Source organism: Oryctolagus cuniculus, chromosome 5 (assembly GCF_051225735.1).
Source record: "Oryctolagus cuniculus isolate XC-2025 breed Fujian yellow rabbit chromosome 5, ASM5122573v1, whole genome shotgun sequence".
NCBI lineage: Eukaryota > Metazoa > Chordata > Mammalia > Lagomorpha > Leporidae > Oryctolagus > Oryctolagus cuniculus.
Genome location: NC_142871.1, coordinates 128427961 through 128439692, shown reverse-complemented (window position 1 = coordinate 128439692; position 11732 = coordinate 128427961).

The window sequence follows — 11732 nt, the reverse complement described above, 5'->3', positions numbered from 1 at the left end:
TTTTTAAGAGCTTTGTGACTATAATTCACGTGTTATAAAATGGACACATTACAAGTGGACCATTCAGAAGGGCACCTGCACCAATCTGCACCACACCAGCAGCTGTAGCTGCCAGAGCTTTATTCCAGTGTCACCATGTTTCAATGCACTAACTCATCTCCAGGTTTGAGGCAGGCAGCAAGCCAGGACAGGGCAGAACCACCAGACACACAGACCTGACATGCACAATAAATGTGGTCCTGGTGTGTGAGCTCGTGGGGCCACGTTCGGTATAGCCAGATGGAGATTTCCAGAAAGTAACCTGCCCCTTATTGTAAGTCACCACAAAAGGATGGAGAGACCAGTCACCATCCCAGCAGGTGTAATACTCAACTGGTTCAGCACCAACTCAATTGATGCCAAGAAAAGCACTGTGGGCCCAGCAAAATAAGCATCCTGAAGAAGTGTATTTGAGACCATCAGATAAATACAGCACACAACTCAGTGTTTTTAAGATTTTCACCAAGGGGTCGGCGCCATGGCTCACTTGGTTAATCCTCCGCCTGCGGCGCTGGCATCCCATATGGGCGCCAGGTTCTAGTCCCGGCTGCTCCTCTTCCAGTCCAGCTCTCTGCTGTGGCCCAGGAAGGCAGTGAAGGATGGCCCAAGTGCTTGGGCCCTGCACCTTCATGGGAGACCAGGAGGAAGCACCTGGCTCCTGGCTTCGGATCGGCGCAGCACCAGCCATAGGGACCATTTGGGGAGTGAACCAACGGAAAGAAGACCTTTCTCTCTGTCTCTCTCTCACTGTCTAACTCTGCCTGTCAAACTAAAAAAAAAAAAAAAAAAAGATTTTCACCGAGTTGCGCAACTATCACGTCAAACTCATCCAGGACATTTCCATTGCTCCAAGAAGATAAGCCTTGTACTCCTTGACAGTTGAGCCCTGTATTCACTTCCTATAACTGCAAACTTGGTGACTTCAAACAACAGTAATTTATTTTCTTCAGGGCTCGGGAATCAGTTCCACCAGCCCGTGATCAAGGTGCCGGCCAGGCTGCTGCCTCCCCTTCTGCCTCCTTCAGCGTCCGTGGCTGCGTCACTCCTTAGACGGGGGCTGCGTCACTCCAACCTCAAGGTCAGCACCTTCCACTCTCTCTCGGCTCCATCTTCACATCACCTTTCGCTGTGTGTGTTTAAATCCCCTCTGCTTCTAACAAGGATACGTGCAATGGATGTGGTGCCTCTTGTCCTAATCCAGCACAGTCTCCCCAAATCAAGGTCCTTCATGCCATCAGCAAGAGCCCTCTCCTGACCTGTGAGCTAAGATTTCCAGGTACCGACATTAGCACGTGGGTACCTTTTAGGAGACGATTGTGCAGAATATCTCACTCTCCACAGTCCTGCAGCCCCGGCAGCCCCTAATCCACTTGCTGTCTTAACAGATTTTCCCTGTTCTGAACATTTCATCAAAACGTAATTGAACATGCGTGTCCCTTGTGACTGGAGTCTTCCACATAGCATAGTGCTTTTGGGTTTGTTCATGTAGCAGTACCTGCTGTGCAAGTTGTATTAATTCTTCATTCTTTTTAATGACTGAATAATATTCCACTGAAGAGATAGGTATGCATCTGTGTGTGTGTGTGTGTGTGTGTGTATTCATTTACCAGTTGGTGGACATCTAATTTATTTCTACTCTTTGGCTATTGTGAGCAGTGCCACTTTGAATAGAGAACAAGTTTTTGTGTGGACATGTGTTTTCATTTCTCTTGGGTATATATTGAAGAATAGGATGACTTGCTCACATAGCTACTCTATGTTTAGCATTTTGAGGAATCGCCAAATAGTTTTCAAGGTGGCTGCTCTATGTTCTACCCTCATCAGGATGTCTGAGGGCTATAATTCCTCTCCAACATTTGTATCAGCTGCCTTCGGTTTATAACCATCCTGCTGGCTGTGATGTTTGGCAGGGTGTCACTTAGCGGATGGGATACCTTCTGAGAGATGCATTGGTAGGTGACTCTGTCACTGTGTGAATGTTACTAAGAGGCGTATCATCCTGGATGGTGTCGCCTACTGCCCCAGGCTACAGATGCACACAGCACGCACTGTACTGAACACTGCAAGCAGCTGTCACACAGCAGGAAGTGCAGTGTCACCGACACTGGGAACTTTCCAGCTCCATGATTATCTCTTGGAACATTGTCAACTACGTGGTCCATCCCTGATTGAAATGTCCTTGAACACGTGACTGCAGTATCTATGGTTTTAATTCATGTTACCCAGTCATGAATGATCTTGAGTATCTTTTTGTGTACTTTCTGTAGTCTGTATATCTTTGGAGAAATGACTATTCAAATTCTTTGCTCTTTCTAAATTGAATATCTGGCCTTTAGTACAAGAAAAATATGCCGCATAATTTTGGCTTCCATTTTGCAGATGAGAAATTCACTGTCGTTAGAACTGATAGCTCCTTCTAAGGAATGCACCGTGTCTCTCTGGCTGCTCTTGAGCTGTGTTCTTTGTCTTTAGCTCTCAGAAGTTTGTCCTGGTGTGTATTTCTTCGGTTTATCCCATCTCAGGCTTAATCATCAGCCCTTTGGACCTGTGAGTTTATGACTTTTGCCAAATTTGAGAAGTTTTGAGAAGTTTCCTCCGCTACATTCTCAGTCTCCCGCTCTCCATCTTGTCCTTCTGAAACTCTGACGCACGGACGTTCGCGCTCGTGTTCTCGCCCCACAGATCTCTGAGGTCCTGCTCCTGTGTTTCAGTCTTTTCCTCTCTGTTGTTCAGCCTGAGTAAATTTTTTTTTTTTTGACAGGCAGAGTGGACAGTGAGAGAGAGAGACAGAGAGAGAAAGGTCTTCCTTTTGCCGTTGGTTCACCCTCCAATGGCCGCCGCTGCAGCCGGCGCACCGCGCTGATCCGATGGCAGGAGCCAGGAGCCAGGTGCTTCTCCTGGTCTCCCATGGGGTGCAGGGCCCAAGCACCTGGGCCATCCTCCACTGCACTCCCTGGCCATAGCAGAGAGCTGGCCTGGAAGAGGGGCAACCGGGACAGAATCCGGCGCCCCAACCGGGACTAGAACCCGGTGTGCCGGCGCCGCAAGGTGGAGGATTAGCCTATTGAGCCACGGCGCCGGCCCCAGCTTGAGTAAATTTTGTTGATCTGACTTCAAGTTCACTGATTCCATCTCCACTCTCCTATGCAGTCCACTTAGTGAGGTTTTGGGGGGTTTTGTTGTTGTTATTATATTTTTTTAAAATATTTATTTATTTGAAAGGCAGAGTTACAGAGATGCAGAGGCAGAGAGAGGTCTTCCATCTGCTGGTTCACTCCCCAAATGGCTGTAACAGCTGGAACTGGGCTGATCTGAAGCCAGGAGCCAGGAGCTTCTTCTGGGACTCCCACAGAGGTGCAGGGGCCCCAGCACTTGGGCCATCTTCCACTGCTTTCCCAGGCCACAGCAGAGAGCTAGATTGGAAGAGCAGCAGCTGGGACTCGAACTAGTACCTTTCTGGGATGAGGGCACCACAGACAGCAGCTTTACCCACTATGCTACAGTGCCAGCCCCCTATTGTACTTTTTAGCTCCCAAATTTCCTTGCTACAAAGAGGCAGAGGCAGAGAAAGAGAGAGCTCTTCCGTCCACTGGTTCGCTCCCCAGAGGGCCAAAACAGCTGGAGATGGGCAGATTCAAAGCCAGGATTCAGAAACTCCTTCTGGGTCTCCCACGTGGGTACAGAAACCCAAGGACTTGAGTTATCTTCTACTGCTCTCCCAGGCTCATTAGCAGGGAGCTGGATTGGAAGTGGAGCAGCCGGATCTTCAACTGGTGCCCATATGAGATGCCTGGGACTGCAGGTGATGGCTTTACCCACTACACCACAGCGCTGGCCCAAATTTCTAGTTTTTAATAGAGATTTCTGTATGCCTAGACCCTTGTCTAGCAAAGAATAAATATTAATGATTACCCTTCTTTCTATTATCAATCTCTGAAGATTTTCTTTCTTAAAAAGTGAATTCCATGGGGCAAGAACAAGCAGGGAGCACAGTACTGAGCTGCTGTTGCTATAAAACAGGGCATTGCTGGAGATGAATTATAGTTGATCCGACGTAAGAAGACAGCCGAACAGGAGAAGGGGCGGGGAGGATCCTTAGTTTGAGATCAAATGCAAGAAGCTAGAAAGGGATTTGCTTTCAGGGAGTTGCTAGAAAAATAGATAATCTCCTATGTGAGAAATCAATACAGTGAGATTGAAAACCATGTTAAATGTAGCTTTGCAGATAAGAAAAATTTGGGCAGAAGCAAGAACAGAGATGTTAAATGGTTCCCAAATTGTTTACAGTGGTACCTGTTCCTATGCCTATGACCAACAGATAGAACAAACCATGAGCAAAAAACCATACAAGTTCTACTCCTGGACTGACATATACCAAGTTCAGCAGGGTGGGTCCTCTGATCATGCACTTGGATATCACGGGGTGGCAGCTGGCTTCCAAAGATGAAACTGATGAGTAGCACTCTCTGTTCCTCTGCCCATGCATCTGGACTGGACTTGTGACTTGTGAGCAACACAGTAGCAGAGGTGACACTGTGTGACTTCTGAGGCGAGGGCACAAGAAGACGTGCAGTTCCCTTTTTGGTTTCTTGGAACATGTTTTCTGGGAGAAACTAGACCCCAGTTCAGAAGTCCGACCACCCTGAGACCACCACGCTGAGAAGAGGTCCACGCCAATTCCACGTCGAGGCTCCATGAAGACCTAGGTCAGTCCAGCTCACAGCCCTTCCATCCAGGCCAGTTGAGGGCCCAGATATATGAAGCAGGAAGTGTTCTTGGAGATCTTTCCCGGAAAGCTTTAGTTAACTGTGTGGGGAGCAATCCGGACTGGACTAAGTTACTGGAATTAAGACTTATTCTATGCATCTGCTCTCCCACAATATGGCGCTGGGAGAGAAGTAAACAGCTTCCGCACAGCTGCCTCCAGTTCAACCAATTAACTGTAGGACTTGCTCCTGATTGGAGAGCAGCGTACTCGGCGTGTGGGCAGCCGAGTTGGGATTGGCGGAGGAGGACTATAAAGGAGGAGAGAGACGGCATGCACCGGGAACATCTAAGGGGAACATCTAAGGGGAACATCTAAGGGAACACCTGTGCAGCCCCCGAGAAGAGCCGGCCGGCGGTGTGCCGCTCCCCTGCGGAAGTGGGGAATGCGGCCAGGGGGAACTGCCCTTCCACGGAGGTGGAAGGGATAGTAGCCAACCCGGGAAGAACCAGCAGCAAACCCGGGGAGGGCCGAGCAGACAAAAGAACAGCGCAGGGTCCTGTGTCGTTCCTCCACGAAGAGGGGGAGCGACAAACTGCAGCTGCAGCTACCATCTGACAGCAAGCAAGGGGCAGACCGCACAGGAGAAATGTCCAGCTGAGCCTAATGACTTACGTAACCATGAGAAATGAGAATTCCTTTTCATTTTAGACCATTATGTGTTGGACTGCCTTGTTGCACAACCATAGTCAACCATAACACACAGCAATGACAAATTTCTGTGAAACGTTTCTTAACACTCCATGTTTGGATTTCTATTCTTTTGGGCCATTAATAAATATCGGTTTCCACTTTGAGTGTGGTCACCTTCTCTGCTCATCCAGAACCCAGACACTGTTACCCTTTGCTTATTAATACATGCACAACATGAACAAGCCTTGTGGGCTCTTGCCTCATATTCAAAGAATTTTGAAGACTCGCATAAAAAACCAGGCAGTGTGATAAGTTTTTAAGCTTTTTATTCAGTGGGAGAACAGCTTAGGAGTGAGGGCCCTGGCTAAGAAAGAGAGGGAAATCTGGATTCATCCTGGGCATCAGGAGCCAGCCACGTGGAGGAGCATGCAGGCCAGAAAAGCATGGGGGACCCCCGAAGGCCACACGGGGAGGGGACCCCCCCAGGGCCATGCACCCCAGAGGTGCATGGCAGCACAGCGAAGAAGAAGAAGGGCAAAGGGAAAAAGGCAAAAGGGCTGGGCCCACTGTGTTCCAGGCCTTTAATCCACTTCCAATGGGGCGTGGTTAATTAGCCTGATTGGCAGGTGGGCACACAGGTGTGGTCAGGTAAGGACATGAGGGCACACAGTGGCGTGGTGAAGGCGTGATCTTCCAGCTCACAAACTTGAACAATTTTATTCTATATGCCTGCCTACATCAATACTGCTTTAAAAAAAAAAAAAGGAAGGCTGGCGCCGCGGCTCACTAGGCTAATCCTCCGCCTAGCGGCGCCAGCACACCGGGTTCTAGTCCCGGTCGGGGCGCCGGATTCTGTCCCGGTTGCCCCTCTTCCAGGCCAGCCCTCTGCTGTGGCCAGGGAGTGCAGTGGAGGATGGCCCAGGTGCTTGGGCCCTGCACCCCATGGGAGACCAGGAAAAGCATCTGGCTCCTGGCTCCTGCCATCGGATCAGCGCGGTGCGCCGGCCGCAGCACGCTGGCCGCGGCGGCCATTGGAGGGTGAACCAACAGCAAAGGAAGACCTTTCTCTCTGTCTCTCTCTCTCACTGTCCACTCTGCCTGTTAAAAAAAAAAAAAGAAAGAAAAAAAAAAGGAGAAAGAGAGGTTTCCTTTAACAGAATTTGCTTGGCTTCAAGTCTCTGCACTGAGGTTTGCCTTTTCAAAAAATGACCAGCACCTTGAGGGAGCACAGCCTGGATACATCAGCCACATCAGAAGGGGCTTCCGTTCTTCGATTTCTGAAGTTTCACTCTAAGATTTGCTCTGTGTGGAGGCATTCAGAGTAAATGTGGCTGTTTTAGTCATCTTCTCAGGCAGTTTAAGTGACTAAGAAGGATCATTTTACTCAGCTCTGAGCAAGGGGATTTCGATTAGGAAAGCTTGCCTAGGGGCTAGCATCGTGGCACAGAGGGTGAAGACCGACTTGTGGTGCCAGCATCTCGTATCAGAGCACTTGCTCAAGTGTGGGTTTCTCTGCTTCCAATCCAGCTCCCTGCTAATGCACCTGGGAAGTCAGCGGAGGATGACCTAAGAACCTGGGTCTGGCCGGAGCCATGGCCCACTTGGCTAATCTTCCACCTGCGGTGCTGGCACACCGGGTTCTAGTCCCAGTTGGGGCACCGGATTCTGTCCCGGTTGCTCCTCTTCCAGGCCAGCTCTCTGCTGTGGCCCAGGAAGGCAGTGGAGGATGGCCCAAGTCCTTGGGCCCTGCACCCCATGGGAGACCAGGAGAAGCACCTGGCTCCTGGCTTCCGATTGGCGCAGCGCGCCAGCCGTAGCGGCCATTTGGGGAGTGAACCAAAGGAAGGAAGACCTTTCTCTCTGTCTCTCTCTCTCACTGTCTAACTCTGCCTGTCCAAAAAAAAAAAAAAAGAACCTGGGTCCCTGCCACCAACCTCTTAACTTTTGGGTTGGAGTTCCTGACTCCTGGCCTTTATCTGGGCCAGCCCGGACTGTTGTGGTTATTTGGGGGAGTGAACCAGAATCTTTTTCCCTCTGTCTCTCCCTCTATCTGTAACTCTGTATTTCAAATAAATAAATATATATATTTTTAAAAAGAAAATGGGTCTTTTTCTAACATCTCAGTTTCTTTCATATTTAATAATATATTCAAATCCCTTTCTGCCTCTCTGTAATGTAACTCTACCTTTCAAATAAATAAATAAATCTTAAAAAAAAAAAAGTCAAGGAGACTGGGCTGTGGCGTAGAGAGTAAAGCCACCAGCTGCAGTGCTGGCATGCCATGTGGATCTTTTCTAACATCCCAGTTTCTTTTATATTTAATAATCCTGACACTTTTTATATATTTTTAAAGATTTATTTATTTACTTAAAAGAGTTACAGAGGAAGTGAAATCTTCCATCTGTTGGTTCACCCCTCAAATGGCTGCAACAGCGGGGGCTGGGGCTGGGGCTGGGCTAGGCTAAAGCCAGGAACCTGGAACTCCATCCGGGTCTCCCACCTGGGTGCAGGGCTGCAGACACCTGGACATCCTCTGCTGCCTTCCCAGGCGCATTATCCTGAACTGGATCAGAAGTTGAGCAGCTGGGACTCAGACTGGTGGCCATATGGGACACTCTAGTTTTGGGTGGTGGCTTAACCCTGTGTTCCACATACCAGCCCTAACATATATATACCTATGTATATAGGTATAGGTGTGTATATATATATATATATATATATATGAATCTGGATTTCAATGAGGAAGAGTTTTTTCAGGATTTATTTATTTTTAAAAAATCTTGGGGGCCAGCATTGTGGCATAGCGAGCTAAGCTGCTGCTTGCAGCACCGGCATCCCATATGGACACCAGTTGGAGTCCTAGCTGTTCCACCTCTAATCCAGATCCCTGTTGATGCTCCTAGGAAAGCAGTGGAGGAAGGCCCAAGTGCCTGGGCCCCTGCACCCATGTGGGAGACCTGGAACAAGCTGCTGGCTTTGGTCTGACCCAGCCCCAGCTGTTGTGGCTATTGTGGGGTGAACCAAAAGGTGGAAGAAACCTCTCTCTCTCTCTCTCTCTCTCTCTCCTTCTGTCTGTAACTTTGCCCTTCAAATAAATAAAGTAAATCTTTAAAAAAAACTTTGTAGAGAAACTGCACAATTTTCTTCTTTTTCCTTCAATTTGTTCTCCTTTTTAAAGAGGCTTTTTCTCAAATTTTTAGATTTTTTAAAAATTTATTTGAAAGGCACAGTTACAGAAATAGAGAGAGAAGGGACAGAGAAGGAGAAATCTTCCATCCACTGGTTCACTCCCCGATGGCCTCAAAGGCTAGGGCTTGGCCAGAGGGAAGCCAAGAGCCAGGAGCTTCATCTGGGTCTCCCATGTGGGTGCAGGGGTCCAAGCACCCGTGCCATCCTGCACTGCTTTCCTTGGTACATTATCAGAAGTGGAGCAGCTGGAACTCGAATTGGAGCTCATATGGGATGCCAGCACTGTAGCCGGTGGCTTTACTCTCTACTCCACAGCCCAGGCTCTTGATTTTTTTTTAAGATTTATTTATTTATTAGAAAGGTAGAGTTACATTACAGAGAGGCAGAGGCATAGAGAGAGAGAAAGAGGTCTTTAATCTGCTGGTTCACTCTCCAAATGGCCTCAGTGGCTGGAACTGGGCAGATCCGAAGCCAGGACTCAGGAGCCAGGTGCTTCTTCCGGGTGTCACATGCAGGCACAGGGCCCCAAGGACTTGGGCCATCTTCTATTGCTTTCCCAGGGCATAGCAGAGAGCTGGATCAGAAGTGGAGCAGCCAGGACTCGAACCGGCGTCCATATGCGCTGCCGGCACTGCTGGCAGCGGCTTTACTCACTATGCCATAGCGCCAGCCCCTTGAGTTGTACTTTATATCTGCTTTTATCTTGTTTGGTCACAACAGAATTATGTCTCTTTCATTAAACTTCTGAAGGAGCCACTTAAGAGTTCCCTTGGCCGGACCGCAGCTCAATAGGCTAATCCTCCGCCTGCAGCACCTGCACACCGGGTTCTAGTCCCTGTCTGGGCGCCAGATTCTGTCCCGGTTGCCCCTCTTCCAGGCCAGCTCTCTGCTGTGGCCAGGGAGTGCAGTGGAGGATGGCCCAGGTGCTTGGGCCCTGCACCCCATGGGAGACCAGGAGAAGCACCTGGCTCCTGCCATCGGATCAGCGCGGTGCACCGGCCATAGTTCGCTGGCTGCGGCAGCCACTGGGGGTGAACCAACGGCAAAGGAAGACCTTTCTCTCTGTCTCTCTCTCTCTCACTGTCCACTCTGCCTGTCAAAAAAAAAAAAAAAAAAAAAGAGTTCCCTCGACCTTCATTTGAAATCCGCCTGTTTCCACCTCACACTGCTGGCTTCCTCCCCTGTTCTCTGGGCTTGCTCTGGTGCTCACTTTGCGTCTTCTGAGCTGACCACAGTTAATTTATTTTTAACCTCTTACAAGGTTTTCAACAAATGTATTTACAGCTATTAAGTACTACTCTCAGTATTAGCTATGCCTCACACATTTTGATATGTAATATTTATAACATATTGTTATATGTTAATAATTGATATAAAATATGTTATTTCATTTCAAAACAGGCTATTTTAGCTTTGGTTTCTTAGGCATTCTTTTCTTTTCTTTTTTTTTTTTTTTTTTTGACAGGCGGAGTTAGACAGTGAGAGAGAGACAGAGAGAAAGGTCTTCCTTCTGTTGGTTCACCCTCCCAGTGGCTGCCACAGCCAGCGCTGTGCCAATCCGAAGCCAGGAGCCAGGTGCTTCCTCCTGGTCTCCCATGGGGTGTAGGGCCCAAGGACCTGGGCCATCCTCCACTGCACTCCCGGGCCACAGCAGAGAGCTGGACTGGAAGAGGAGCAACCGGGACAGAACCCGGCGCCCCGACCGGGACTAGAACCCGGGGGTGCCAGCCCCGCTTGTGGAGGATTAGCCTAGTGAGCCACAGCGCTGGCCTCTTAGGAATTCTTAATTTTATTGCATTGTTTGGAGAATTCACTGTGTATCACATTAATTCTGTAGAATTTAAGCTTCTTTGATTTCCTCATTCAAGTTTCACTTTTATAAATATTCTCCATGTATTTGAAGGAAAGAACAAGAGGATTTCAAAGAGTTCATGGAAATGAAATTAAAAGTGTTAGACTGGGGGCTGACATTGTGGTGCAACAGGTTACGCCACCTCTTACAACACCAGCTTCCCATATCTGAGAGCCAGTTGAAGTCCCACCTGTTCTGCTGATGTGCCTGGGAAGGGAGTGGAGGATGGCCCAAGTACTTGGGCCCTTGTCACATACTTGGGAGACATGGATGGAGTTCCTGGCCCCTGGCATTAGCCTGGCCCCATCCCGACCATCCACAGTCATTTAGGGAGTGAACCAACAGATGGCACATCTCTGTCTTTCCCTCTCGCTGTCATTGTGTCTTTCAAATAAACAAATGAATAAAATATTTAAAAATAAAAAAGTTAAAATATGAGTTTATTTTGGTGCAAAATCAACTTTGGAATCCACTCACAGTGTGTTCATAATGCACCTTTTCCATGGAATATGAAAAAAAATGTACCAAAACATACTTTTGCAGGGCGGCATTGTGGTGTAAGAGGTTAAGCTGCTGCTTGCAATGCCTCCATCCCATGTTGTCGTCCCAGCTGCTCCACTTCCAATCCAGCCTCCTGCTTATGTACCTAAGAAGGCAGCGCAAGATAGCTCAAGTGCTTGGAACCCTGCCACTCATGTGGAATGGAGTTCCTGTCTTCTGATTCGAACTGGCCTACCCTGGCCATTGCAGGCATTAGAGGAGTGAATCTACGGATGGAAAGTGTCTTTCTCTCTTTCTCTCCATGTCATTCTGCCTTTCAAATAAATAAATTTTGGGGGCCAGCCTTGTGCCATAAGGGGTTAACCTGCTGCCTGTGATGCCAGCATCCCATATGGGTCCTGGCTGCTCCACTTCTGATCCAGCCCTCTGCTAATGCACCTGGGAAATCAGTGGAAGATGGTCCAACTACTTGATATATATTAATAATTGTAGAATTTAAGCCCACGTGGGAGACCCAGAAGAAGCTCCTGGCTCCTGGCTTCGGCCTGGCCCAGCCCCTTCCATTGTGGCCATTTGAGGTGTGAACCAGCAGATAGATCTCTGTATCTCCCTCTGTCTGTAACTCTGCTTTTCAAAATAAATAAATATTTAGGAAAAATTTTTGCAATAAAATAAGCTCATAACTTTAATTCCCTATCTCCATGAACTTTTTGAAGTACTCTTGCATATTACCTGTTTTTACCTATGTAGAAT